At 42.8% G+C, this 12,073-nt stretch overlaps 1 long non-coding RNA gene across 1 annotated transcript; it reads left to right on the top strand.

Moving 5' to 3' along the window:
* Positions 1-1,058: 1,058 nt before the first annotated feature.
* LOC138082711 (uncharacterized) lies at positions 1,059-2,802 on the top strand. The gene is made up of 3 exons (XR_011145147.1): positions 1,059-1,160; positions 1,523-1,624; positions 2,521-2,802. It is a non-coding gene; the product is annotated as an uncharacterized lncRNA (long non-coding RNA).
* Positions 2,803-12,073: the final 9,271 nt, after the last annotated feature.

Below are 12,073 nucleotides of genomic sequence, written 5' to 3'. Positions count from 1 at the left end.
ACCCATGGACTACACAGTCCATGGAATTTTCTAGGCCAGAATACTGGAGTGGGTAGCCTATCCCTTCTCCAGGGGATCTTCCCAACCCAGATATCGAACCCAGGCCTCCACAGTGAAGTCGCTCAGTCGTATCTGACTCTTTGCGACCCCATGGACTGTAGCCTACCAGGCTTCTCAGTCCATGGTATTTTCCAGGCAAGAGTACTGGAGTGGGTTGCCATTTCCTTCTTCAGGGGATCCTCCCGACCCAAGCATAGGACCCAGGTCTCCTGCATTGTAGGCAGACGCTTTACCCTCTGAGCCACCAGGGAAGCCCAGCCTCCATAAGGGAAGTTCAAGAATACTGGAGTGGGTACCCTATCCCTTCTCCAGGGGATCTTCCCAACCCAAGGATCGAACCCAGGTCTCCACAAGGGAAGCCCAAGAATACTGGAGTGGGTAGCCTATCCCTGCTCCAGGGGATTTTTCCAACCCAGGAATCGAATCGGGGTCTCCTGCATTGCAGGCGGATTCTTTACCAACTGAGCCACCACGGTAGCCCGTCTGGCAACTGCGGGGGCGGGGGAGGGCGTGGGAGGGGGCGACAAACTTACCCAAGTGCGCTGCTCAGAAGTTTCCAGGATCCTTGTTGTCCCCAGTTTGAAAGGCGAGCTGGTAAACGCTAGGCGAGCTGGCACATCCAGCCAATGGTCACGACGACGCCTCCGCCCCTCGAAACTTTGCGAGCGAAGCGCCTGGGCTTTAAACACGTGATTGTCTGAGTTGGGGCGGGAGATTTCTCCTTCTGTCCCTGCTTATCTGTACTTTCTAAGATACTCTGCACGATAGGGCTAAAAGAAGGAAGCTCACTTAAAGAAAACAAAGAAAACGAAACTGGCGAGGTCCCCTTTCTGGTCCCGGTCGCGGTTCTTCCGGGCTCGGCGCCCCATCCGCCAGCGGCCCTTCCCGCCTGTTAGCGCGGCAGCCAATCAGCTTGTCAGGCAGTGTCCCCCACGCGCCGGGAGCCACCCTGAGCGTTTTGCTCGACTGTCCTTTATTTGGCTCATCACAGCCGAAGGGGTATCGGGCTTTCTACTCAGGACACTCTCCAGCTGTACTCGCCTTGTTCCAACCGCACCGCTATCCCCTGGACTTAAAGCCCAGTCGCCGCTGGGAACCGGGTAAGAGCCGTCTGTGCACCTAAACGAGGGTGGCGCGAAGATCCGGAGGCAGATTCGGATACACTCCCCGATCATCTGGGATGATCGGTCCGGAGCCGGCGCCATTGGCTTCTCTCAAAGTTATACGATTTTCTTGATACTTTTCTTAGGCCCGCTTTTTTATGGTAATTATGGTAATAGATGTTTCTGCAGCTCAGCCCGTCTAAGACCTGTGATCGGAACCCGGAGACCTTGAAACTCTCGGAAGCCGCGTTTTAAAACCGGGAGAGAGAAAGAAAGAGATGAAGGAGAGGGAGGGAATGAAGGGAGGGAGGTAGGAATGCCTAAGGAACCCCCGAGTTAGTGGCGTCTCCTACCATCAGCCGCAGACCGAACCTTCGGAGGATTCCACCCCCAACCTTCAAGCCAGTTGAAAATGAAGGGAACAACATATCCCCTGTCCGGATTCCAGGCTCTTAGGATCTGTGAGTATGGTTATTTTATGCAACTGAGTTTGGGGATAATTTGTTATGCACCTTAGTAAGGAACAATAGTATGTGTGTTCTCAGACTTCTTTTCCCAGTTTTCTAAGGATTTTCCAACGTTTGCTATTTTCAGACTTTTTTTTCTCTTTTCATTTGTGCTGCAAATATCTGTAGATCAGTTTGGAGACAATGACATATCTATGAGATTACAGTTTCTGTAATCTGTAATCTATAATCCCCAACTTCCTCTCCCTATGCTCTTTAAGACGCTTCCCAGTCCAAGCAGGGGAAGACGTCCAGCCCTGACCTGATACATGACATGTCCCATACTTAATTACATTTTCTTTAATGTCTCACAATAAAGTTATATACAATTTTCCTGAAGGATTTCGCACCTTTTGTCAGATAGTCCTATGTCCCTAATTTTTGAGGCAGTTTTAGATAGTATCTTTAAAAAATAATTTTGGGGGACATCCCTTGTGGCACAGTGGCTAAGAATCCGCCTGCCAGTGCAGGGGACAACCCTTGGTCTGGGAAGTTCCCACATGCCACAGAGCAACTAAGCCTTTGGGCCACAACTGCGGAGCCTGCGCTGTAGTCAGGGAGTTGCAACTACTGAGCCGGTTTGCCTAGAGCCCCGTGCTCTGCAACTAGAGAACCCACCACAATGAGAAGACTGTGCATCCAATGAAAAGTAGCCCCCTACTTGCCTCAACTAGAGAAAAACCTGTGTGCAACAACAAAGACCCAGCTCAGTCAAAACTAAATTGAAAAATTTTTTCTATCTGTTTGATAATATAAGCACAAGTACTTTGCATGCATAGATTTCTGCAACCAGCCAATTGACACACTTCCTTATTATTCTAATGATTTTTCTGCACTTTTTAAAAACATAGGCTTCCCTGATGGCTCAGTGGTAGAGAATCCACCTTGCAATGCAATGGACACAGGTTCAATCCCTGGTCTGGGAAGATCCCACATGCCTCAAAGCAAATAAGGCCACACGCCACAACTACTGAGCCTGTATTCCAGAGCCCACGAGCTCCAACTACTGAAGCCTGTGGATTCTGGAGCCTGTGTTCCACAACAAGAAAAGCCACTACAACGAGAAGCCCTCGGCACTGCAATGAAAGAGTAACCCCTGCTCACTGCAACTAGAGAAAGTCCATGCAGCATCAAAGACCCAGTACAGCCAAAAAGAAATAAATAAAACATAGTCGATCAAGGAATTCCCTGGCGATCTAGTGGTTAGGACTCAGTGGTTTCATTTATTGCTAAGGCCCAGGTTCAGTCCCTAGTTGGGAAACTAAGACCCTGCAAGCCAAGCAACTCAGCTAAAACACCAAAAGAACCCAGGAAACAAGTCATATCACCTTCTTTTCAGTACCTATTTTCTGTTTTTCCTGCTCAACTGGATTAGCTAGAACCTCTTGGGAAGCAATGAATAAGTGTTGATAGTAGGCACTCTTCCTGTGTTCACTATCTTAAGGGGATATCTCAATAGTTTCTCAGCATGAAAACTATTTGCTGTGTGTTTTCTCATAAACTCCTTTTATCACTTCCCAAAAGTTTGGTCATAGTTCTAATTGGCTAAGAGGTTTTATCACGAATGAATATCCAAAACTTATTATATATAAATTTATTATATATTTATTATATATATATATCAAGTGATTTCTCTCATTTGATCTTCTAATCTGTCAAGTTACAAACTGATTGATTTTCTAGTGCTAAAATGAACATTAAATTCCTCATTTAGATACAGTGCTGTGTGTCAATTATATCTCAGTAAAACTAGAAGAAAAAAATAAATGAATTCTTGATTCAAATCACCTTGGCCATGATGTTTTATCATTTTTAGATATTGTTGGATTTGGTTTGCTAAAATTTTATTTAGAATTTTTTTCATCTAGACATTGAGTGATGATGATCTGCAATTTTCCTCTCAGATTTTACTTGTCCAATTGATTATCAAGATTATGCTAGCCAGTGTTCATAGCAGCAATATGTACAATAGCCAAGAGGTAGAAGCAACCCAAGTATCCCATCAATAGATGGATGGATAAAGAAAATGTGGCATATATATGTATATATATGAATACTACTCACTCATTTTTTAAAAAGGATGAAATAATGCCATTTACAGCAACACAGATGGACCTAGAGATTATCATGTTAAGTGAAGTAAGTCAGACAGAGAAAGACAAATATATGATATCACTTATATCTGGAATCTAAAAAGTTAACACATGTAAACTTGTCTACAAAACAGAAACAGGCTCATAGACATAGAAAGCAATGTTACAGTTTCCAAAGAGGAAATAGGTAGGAGAGGGATAAATTAGGAGTTGGAGATTAATTACACACTTCTATATAAAGGGGCTTCCCTGATAGCTCAGTTGGTAAAGAATCCGCCTGCAATGCAGGAGACCCCAGTTTGATTCCTGGGTTGGGAAGACCTGCTGGAGAAGGGATAGGCTACCCACTCCAGTATTCTGGCCTAGAGAATTCCATGGACTGTATAGTCCATAGGGTTGCAAATGACTGAGCGACTTTCACTTTCACTTTCTATATCTAAAATAGATAAACAACCTGGACCTACAGTATAAGCACAAAAAACTATATTCAATATACATAATAGAAAAGAATATATATATATATATATATATACACATATATAAATATACATCTTCAGTATTCTTGCCTGGAGTATCCCCATGGACAGAGGAGCCTGGAGAACTACAGTCCATGGGGTCGCAAAGAGTCCAAATAAATTAGGAGCTGGGGATTAATTTCACATTCCTATAATAAAATAGATAAACAACATGACCGAGCGACTAAGCACAGCACAGCATACATGTACATATATAACTGAATCAATTTGCTGAACAGAAGAAACTAGCACAACATTGTAAACCAACTGTACTTCAATTAAAAGAAGAAAAATGTAAATCCAGGAAACTCCTAGAAGAAATATGCAAAATAAAGGGATTTAAAAACAAGAGTATGCTAGCATCATAAAGTTATTTAGGCAGTGTTTCCTCTTCTGTTCTTGTGAGTAGTTTGTGTAATACTGAAACTCCCTCTCCTTTAAACTTGCTGTGATAGAGTTACTAAGCTTTTCTGGATTTTTCCAATATATGCATGTGTGTGTGCTAAGTTGCTTCAGTTGTGTCTAACTCTTTGTGACTCCATGAATGGGGAACTAGAAAACCATTCCAGATTAAAGGAGATTAAGAAACATAAATATAATGTGTGTTCCTAGATTGTATCCCAGACCAGATTTTTTTCTTTTGCCATAAAATTCAAATAAGGTCTATAGATTAGGTCATAGTAGTGTATCAGTTTTAATTTACTGGTTTTGATTATTGTACTGTGAATGTCCTTATTCTTAAGAAATACCCACCAAAGTACTAGTGAAAATGAAAGTGTTAGTCGCTCAGTGTCTGACTTTGTGACCCCATGGACTGTAGCCTGCCAGGCTCCTCTGTCCATGGAATTCTCCAGGCAAGAATACTGGAGTGGGTTGCCATTCCCTTCTCCAAGGGATCTTCCAGACCCAGTGATCAAACTCAGGTCTCCTGCTTTGTAGGTGGATTCTTTACTGTTTGAGCCATGAGGGAAGGAGTATGATGTCTGCAACTTACTCTCAAATATTTCAGGGGGGAAAAAATGGCAGTAGAAGGAGGATAAGGAGAAAAAAGCCATCAGGATAACCCGTGGTCAAAGGATTCTGGGCACAGTGCTATCTAATATGTAATTTAAAATATTTCCCTCTAACTCTAAGCGAGTCTTTACTATGTTTTGCTAAAATCGGGGTCTGATATTTCATGTAACTTGGGAAACAGAGGAAGAGATCTTTTTCTTCTTGGGATACAGAGCAGCATGGAAGGGGCAAAGCTTCCAAGAGTTGTTGGGTCAATCAAGGAGGTAACCAGCAGAGGTCTTGACATAGCAGTTCAGAGTAAAAAGTGAGAGGAGAGGACTTGAAGAGATCTGCGGAGCATGGAAGCATTTCTGGCACTCTCAGAAAACTTAATGCAAGGAAACTAGAGAAAAGACAACATTTTCTGTATTTACACATAATGAGAGCTCAGACAATATCAGATGGGTCTTAAAAATCTCAATGTCACTGATAACTAGAGAACTTATGGTCATTCAGATTGCAAATGGGTGGGGTTTTTCCTGCTAAAAAGAAAAGAAATTGAACAAAATATTTTGAGCCTCCCTCCGTTCCTCTTGTGTTGACTGTAGAAGAAAGAAAAAGCATGAAAACAGGTGCTGTAGAATTTTTGGTTATATAGATTATCCAGTGCAGAAAGGCAACTGTATCCTGGTCTTTAGAACTACGTGAAATACACTGTAAATGCGGTTGCTGCCATGAACCACAGAATAGATCAGAAGTATATTTGGGTAAGGCCATTTGCAGCAACATGGATGGACCTAGAGAGTGTCATACTGAGTGAAATAAACCAGACAGAGAAGGAGAAATATCATATGACATCCCTTATATGTGGACTCTAAAAAAAAAATGATACAAATGAACTTACTTACAAAACAGAGACTCATAGACTTAGAAAAGGAACTCATGGTTGCCGAGGGAAAGGGATAGTTAAGGACTTTGGGAAGGACATGTACACGCTGCTATATTTAAAATGGATAACCAACAAAGACCTGTTGTATAACACATGGAACTCTGCTCAATGTAATTGAATGGGAGTGGGGTTTGGGGGAGAATGGATACATGCATATGTGTGGCTGAGTCCCTTCACGGTTCACCTGAAACTATCACAACATTGCCAATCAACTATAGCCCAACACAAAATGTTTTGGATGTTAAGAAAATAAAAATAAAATAACTATATTTAGGGAGTGAAATCATTACAGTCTTGTGCATAAGAGAATAAAAGGAAGTTGTAGGAAGGTGGAGTGTTGTGGACGTGGGGATGCACCACCCGTGTCCCCTTCCTGCCCAGACTTGGAAGAAGGGAGATGGCAGACCAGCCTCTAAATGTCAGCTCCTTCAGGGCTCACCTCAACTGCAATGAGCTGCCTTGCTTGGAGTCACAGACCACTCCCAGACCCACAGCTCACAACTGACAACTGGAAAGATGTTATAGACAGTATCAAACCTCAGCCATTCAGCTCAACGCAGGACAACTCCGCTGGGCACAATTCACTGCACAGCATCCTGCCAAATGGCTGAGGTTCATGGAGGGCTACATCTCATTCAGCGTCCTTCTCTACCCGAGTCTACTTCCTCCTGTTCTTTTCAGGGGGTTTGCTCTGTTGTAAACATCTTGCACCTGATAGAGCAGCTCAGCATCTGCTTCCAGAGAACTTCAACCTGCAAGAGAGTGTGAGAGGATACAGCAGAGTCTGCTACATGGTGCAGCGGATGTAAGTTGATATATGAATAAAGACACTTCACTACCTAGGATGAGTAGGAGGGACAAGGAGATGAGAGTGAGGTTGGCATGTGTTTGGGTTCTGAGGTTGGTTCTGATGCTTTTACAGAAACCTCAAATTAACAATGGCTTAAATAATTTAGAAATTTATTTCTCATGAAAGTGAAAATGTTAGTCGCTTAGTCACATCAGACCTTCTTTGTGACCTCACAAGCTGTAGCCCACCAGGCTTTTCTGAGAATGGGATTCTCCAGGCAAGGATACTGGAGTGGGTTGACATTTCCTCCTTCAGGGGATCTTCCCAACCCAGGGATTGAACCCGGGTCTCCCACATTGCAGGCAGATTCTTTACCACGTGAGCCAGCAGGGAAGCCCAACAAGAAGGAGGCAGAGCTGGGATTTGGACCCAGGCAGCTGGCCCCTGAGGCCTCGCTCTTACCAGTTTTGCTATACTGCCTCCTATATCTCATAGAGAAGTAAAAAATGATGTGTTACTCCTCTGTTGTTTGTTGTTGTTCAGTTGCTAAGTCGTGTCTGACTCTTTTGCCACCCCATGGACTGTAGCCCACCAGGTTCCTCTGTCCATGGGATTCTCCAGGTGAGAATGCTGGCATGGGCTGCCATTTCCTTCTTCAGGGGATCTTCCCAATCCAGGGAGCAAGCCTGTGTCTCCAGCATTGGTAGGCAGATTCTTTACCACTGAGCCACCAAGGAAGCCCATTATTCCTCTGAGAAGGTCATCAAAGTCCAAGACCCCTTCCATTTCGTTGCTCTGCCTCACTTGACATGCTTCACATACTCATCAGTATAGGCCAGGTCATGGTGCAGAAAAAAACCCATTCCCAAACCTCAGTGGCTCACAACAAACATTTTCCCACTTACACTGTAGGTCTGTTGGGGATTCACCTTGGCTCTGCTCCATATTCTTCTCACATGGGGATCAGGCTGCTAGAAAACCCCCTATCTGAGACATCACCACAATGCAGAAGGGATCATGACAATTAAGCAAAACACAGGCAATAACGGTCTTCAGAGATAATACCACACCTGTCTGTGGTTTTTGTCCCAGTCTGAAATACAGTTCAGAAAACTCAAGTTTTATAGCTAATCAATGAATATAGTAAAGTTGCAGGATATAAAATTAACACACAGAAATCCCTTGCATTCCTATACACTAACAATGAGAGAACAGAAAGAGAAATTAAGGAAACAATTCCACTGACCATTGCAACAAAAAGAATAAAATACTTAGGAATAAATCTACCTAAAGAAACAAAAGACCCACACATAGAAAACTATAAAACACTGATGAAAGATTTTCAAAGTGACACAAATAGATGGAGAAATATACCATGTTCATGGATTGGAAGAATCAATACAGTGAAAATGAGTATACTACCCAAAGCAATCTATAGATTCAATGCAATCCCTATCAAGCTACCAATAGCATTTTTCAGAGAACTAGAACAAATAACTTCACAATCTGTATGGAAATTTAAAAAAAAAGCCTCTAATAGACAAAGCAATTTGAGAAAGAAGAATGGAGCTGGAGGAATCAACCTGCCTGACTTCAAACTATACTGCAAAGCTGCAGTCATCAGGACAGTATGGTACTGGCACAAAGACAGAAAAATAGATCAATGGAACAAAATAGAAAGCCCATAGATAAATCCACATACCTATGGACACCTTATCTTTGACAAAGGAGGCAAGAATATACAATGGAGAAAAGACAATCTCTTTAACAAGTGGTGCTGGGAAAACTGGTCAACCACTTGTAAAAGAATGAAACTAGAACACTTTCTAACACCATATACAAAAATAAACTCAAAATGGATTAAAGATCTAAAGGTAAGACCAGAAACTATAAAACTCCTAGAGGAAAACATAGGCAAAATGCTCTCTGATATAAATCACAGCAGGATCCTCTATGACCCACCTCCCAGAGTAATGGAAATAAGAGCAAAAATAAACAAATGGGACCTAATTAAAAGCTTTTGCACAATGAAGGAAACTATAAGCAAGGTGAAAAGACAGCCTTCAGAATGGGAGAAAATAATAGCAAATGAAGCTACTGACAAAGAATTAATCTCAAAAATATACGAGCAGCTCCTGCAGCTCAATTCCAGAAAAATAAACAACCCAATCACAAAATGGGCCAAAGAACTAAACAGACAATTCTCCAGGAAGACATACAGATGGCTAACAAACACATGAAAATATGCTCAATATCACTCATTATCAGAGAAATGCAAATCAAAACCACAATAAGGTATCATCTCATGCCAGTCAGAATGGCTGCTATCAAAAGTCTACAAACAATAAATGCTGGAGAGGGTGCAGAGAAAAGGGAACCCTCTTACACTGTTGGTGGGAATGCAAACAGTACAGCAACTATAGAGAATAGTGTGGAGATTCCTTAAAAAACTGGAAATAGAACTGCCATAAGACCCAGCAATCCCCCTGCTGGGCATACACACCAAGGAAACCAGAATTGAAAGAGACACATGTACCCCAATGTTCATTGCAGCACTGTTTATAATAGCCAGCACATGGAAGCAACCTAGAGGTCCATCAGCAGATGAATGGATAAGAAAGCTGCGGTACATATACACAATGGAGTATTACTCAGCCATTAAAAGAATGCATTTGAAACAGTTCTAATGAGGTGGATGAAACTGGAGCCTATCATACAGAGTGAAGTAAGCCAGAAAGAAAAACACCAATACAGTATATTAACACATATATATGGAATTTAGAAAGATGGTAACAATCACCCTATATGCGAGACAGCAAAAGAGACACAGATATAATGAACAGACTTTTGCACTCTGTGGGAGAAGATGAGGGTGGGATGATTTGAGAGAATAGCATTGAATCATGTATATTATCATATGTGAAACAGATTGCCAGTCCAGGTTCGATGCATGAGACAGGGTGCTCAGGGCCAGTGCACTGGGATGACCCTGAGGGATGGGATGGGGAGGGAGGTGGGAGGAGGGTTCAGGATGGGGAACACATGTACACCTGTGGCTGATTCATGTCAATGTATGGCAAAAACCACTACAATATTATAAAGTAATTAGACTCCAATTAAAATAAATAAATTTTTTAAAAATTCTTTTCAGTAATACAAGAGTATGTCCAAAAATTACATATACAGAGGCCAAATAGTTTTAATTTGGTTCTCTGAACCACAGCTACTCCCACTTGACTTTTGAGTTCATTCTCTTCCTCAGTGGCCAAAGCGATGTACAGTAGGTGTCTGAAGGGCCATAAGTCGGGCTGCTCTGGTCAGTAAAATTTAAGTTCACCTTCTGACTTCCTCAATATGTGCAGATTCTTCCATCATTTCTCTTTTTAATTGCAAATCTTTCAATAGAAAGCACTGATGATTAAAATATCCAACCCTCGATGGGGTGTTGGCTCCTAGTCTAGATTCAGATTGTGTCCCTAGGCCTCCTTTGTATTCACCTAATCATTCATGTTGAGGGAAAACTAATCAGATCTCATGAACAGACTCAGAGGTTATGTTAATGAGGAAACACTTTATAGGCCATATATTTTATCCAGTTGTTACACAAGCATTATACATATGCTTTTTAAATTATTTTTTTTTTGGACACACCATGCAGTATGTTGGAGAAGGCAACGGTGACCTACTCCAGTACTCTTGCCTGGAAAATCCCATGGATGGAGGAGCCTGGTAGGCTGCAGTCCTTGGGGTGGTGAAGTCGGACACGACTTCGTGACTTCACTTTCACTTTTCACTTTCATGCATTGGAGAAGGCAATGGCAACCCACTCCAGTGTTCTTGCCTGGAGAATCCCAGGGACGGGGGAGCGTGGTGGGCTGCCGTCTATGGGGTCGCACAGAGTCGGACACGACTGAAGCGACTTAGCAGCAGCAGTAGCAGCATGCAGTATGTGGAACTTCCTGATCAGGAATCAGACTCAAGCCCCCGGTAATAGAAGCACAGAGTTTTAACCACTAGACCATCAGGGGCTTCCCAGGTGGTTTAGCGGGTTAAGAACCCACCTGCCAATGCAGGAAATGTAAGAGATACAGGTTCAATCCCTGGGTCAGGAAGATCCCCTGGAGGACAGCATGGCAATCCACTCAGGTATTCTGGCCTGGAGAATCCCAATGGATAGAGGAGTTTTGTGGGCTACAGTTCATAGGGTCGCAAAGAACTGGACACGACTGAGCAACTGACACACACACACCATCAAGGAAGCCCCTATGTGTGCTTTTTTCTTTTTAAAATTTATTTATGTGTGTGCTTCTTTATAGCTTTTTTAAAAAGAAAAAAAATTTTTTTGATTGCACTGGGTCTTGGTTGCTGTGTGCCGCTTTCTCTGGTTGTGGCGAGCAGGGGCTACTCTCTGTTGTGGAGCATGGGCTTCTCATTGCGGTGGCTTCTCTTGCGGAGCATGGGCTCTAGGGCATGTGGGGCTCAGTAGCTGTGGCACTCGAGCTTAGTTTTCCGCACACCATGTGGGATCATCCAAACCAGGAATTGAACCTGTGCCCCCTACAGATTCTTAGCCACTGGACCCCCAGGGAAGTCCCCCTACATGTGCTTTTAGTCATAGATTTAAAGCAAACAGTGTCACACTTCATGAGTAGTTTTACTCTGTGACAATTTCACTAGATAATTTTTTCTTTCCATCCAGAACATCAGGGCAAAAGTATGGCTAGCACAATAACTTTCATAAATACAGAGCTCAGTTAACAGAACTGGAATATTGTTCTCTCTAAAATTACCCTGATTCTACCAAACACAGCCCATCAAAAGTAATTTGTTTGCAAAATAAGCCTGGTCAATTGACCACACTCAGAGTCTCACCATGCAATGCTGCTGCTGCTGCTAAGTTGCTTCAGTCGTGTCTGACTCTGTGTAGCCCCATGGACTGCAGCCTACCAGGCTCCTCCATCCATGGGATTTTCTAGGCAAGAGTACTGGAGTGGGTTGCCATTGCCTTCTCCTAACATCACGCAATGAGACTCCTCCAAACTGACTGAGGGAGAACTCCTTGGG

Source organism: Capricornis sumatraensis, chromosome 8 (genome assembly GCF_032405125.1).
Source record: "Capricornis sumatraensis isolate serow.1 chromosome 8, serow.2, whole genome shotgun sequence".
NCBI classification, from domain to species: Eukaryota; Metazoa; Chordata; class Mammalia; order Artiodactyla; family Bovidae; genus Capricornis; species Capricornis sumatraensis.
This window is presented reverse-complemented; position numbering and strand designations above follow the sequence as displayed.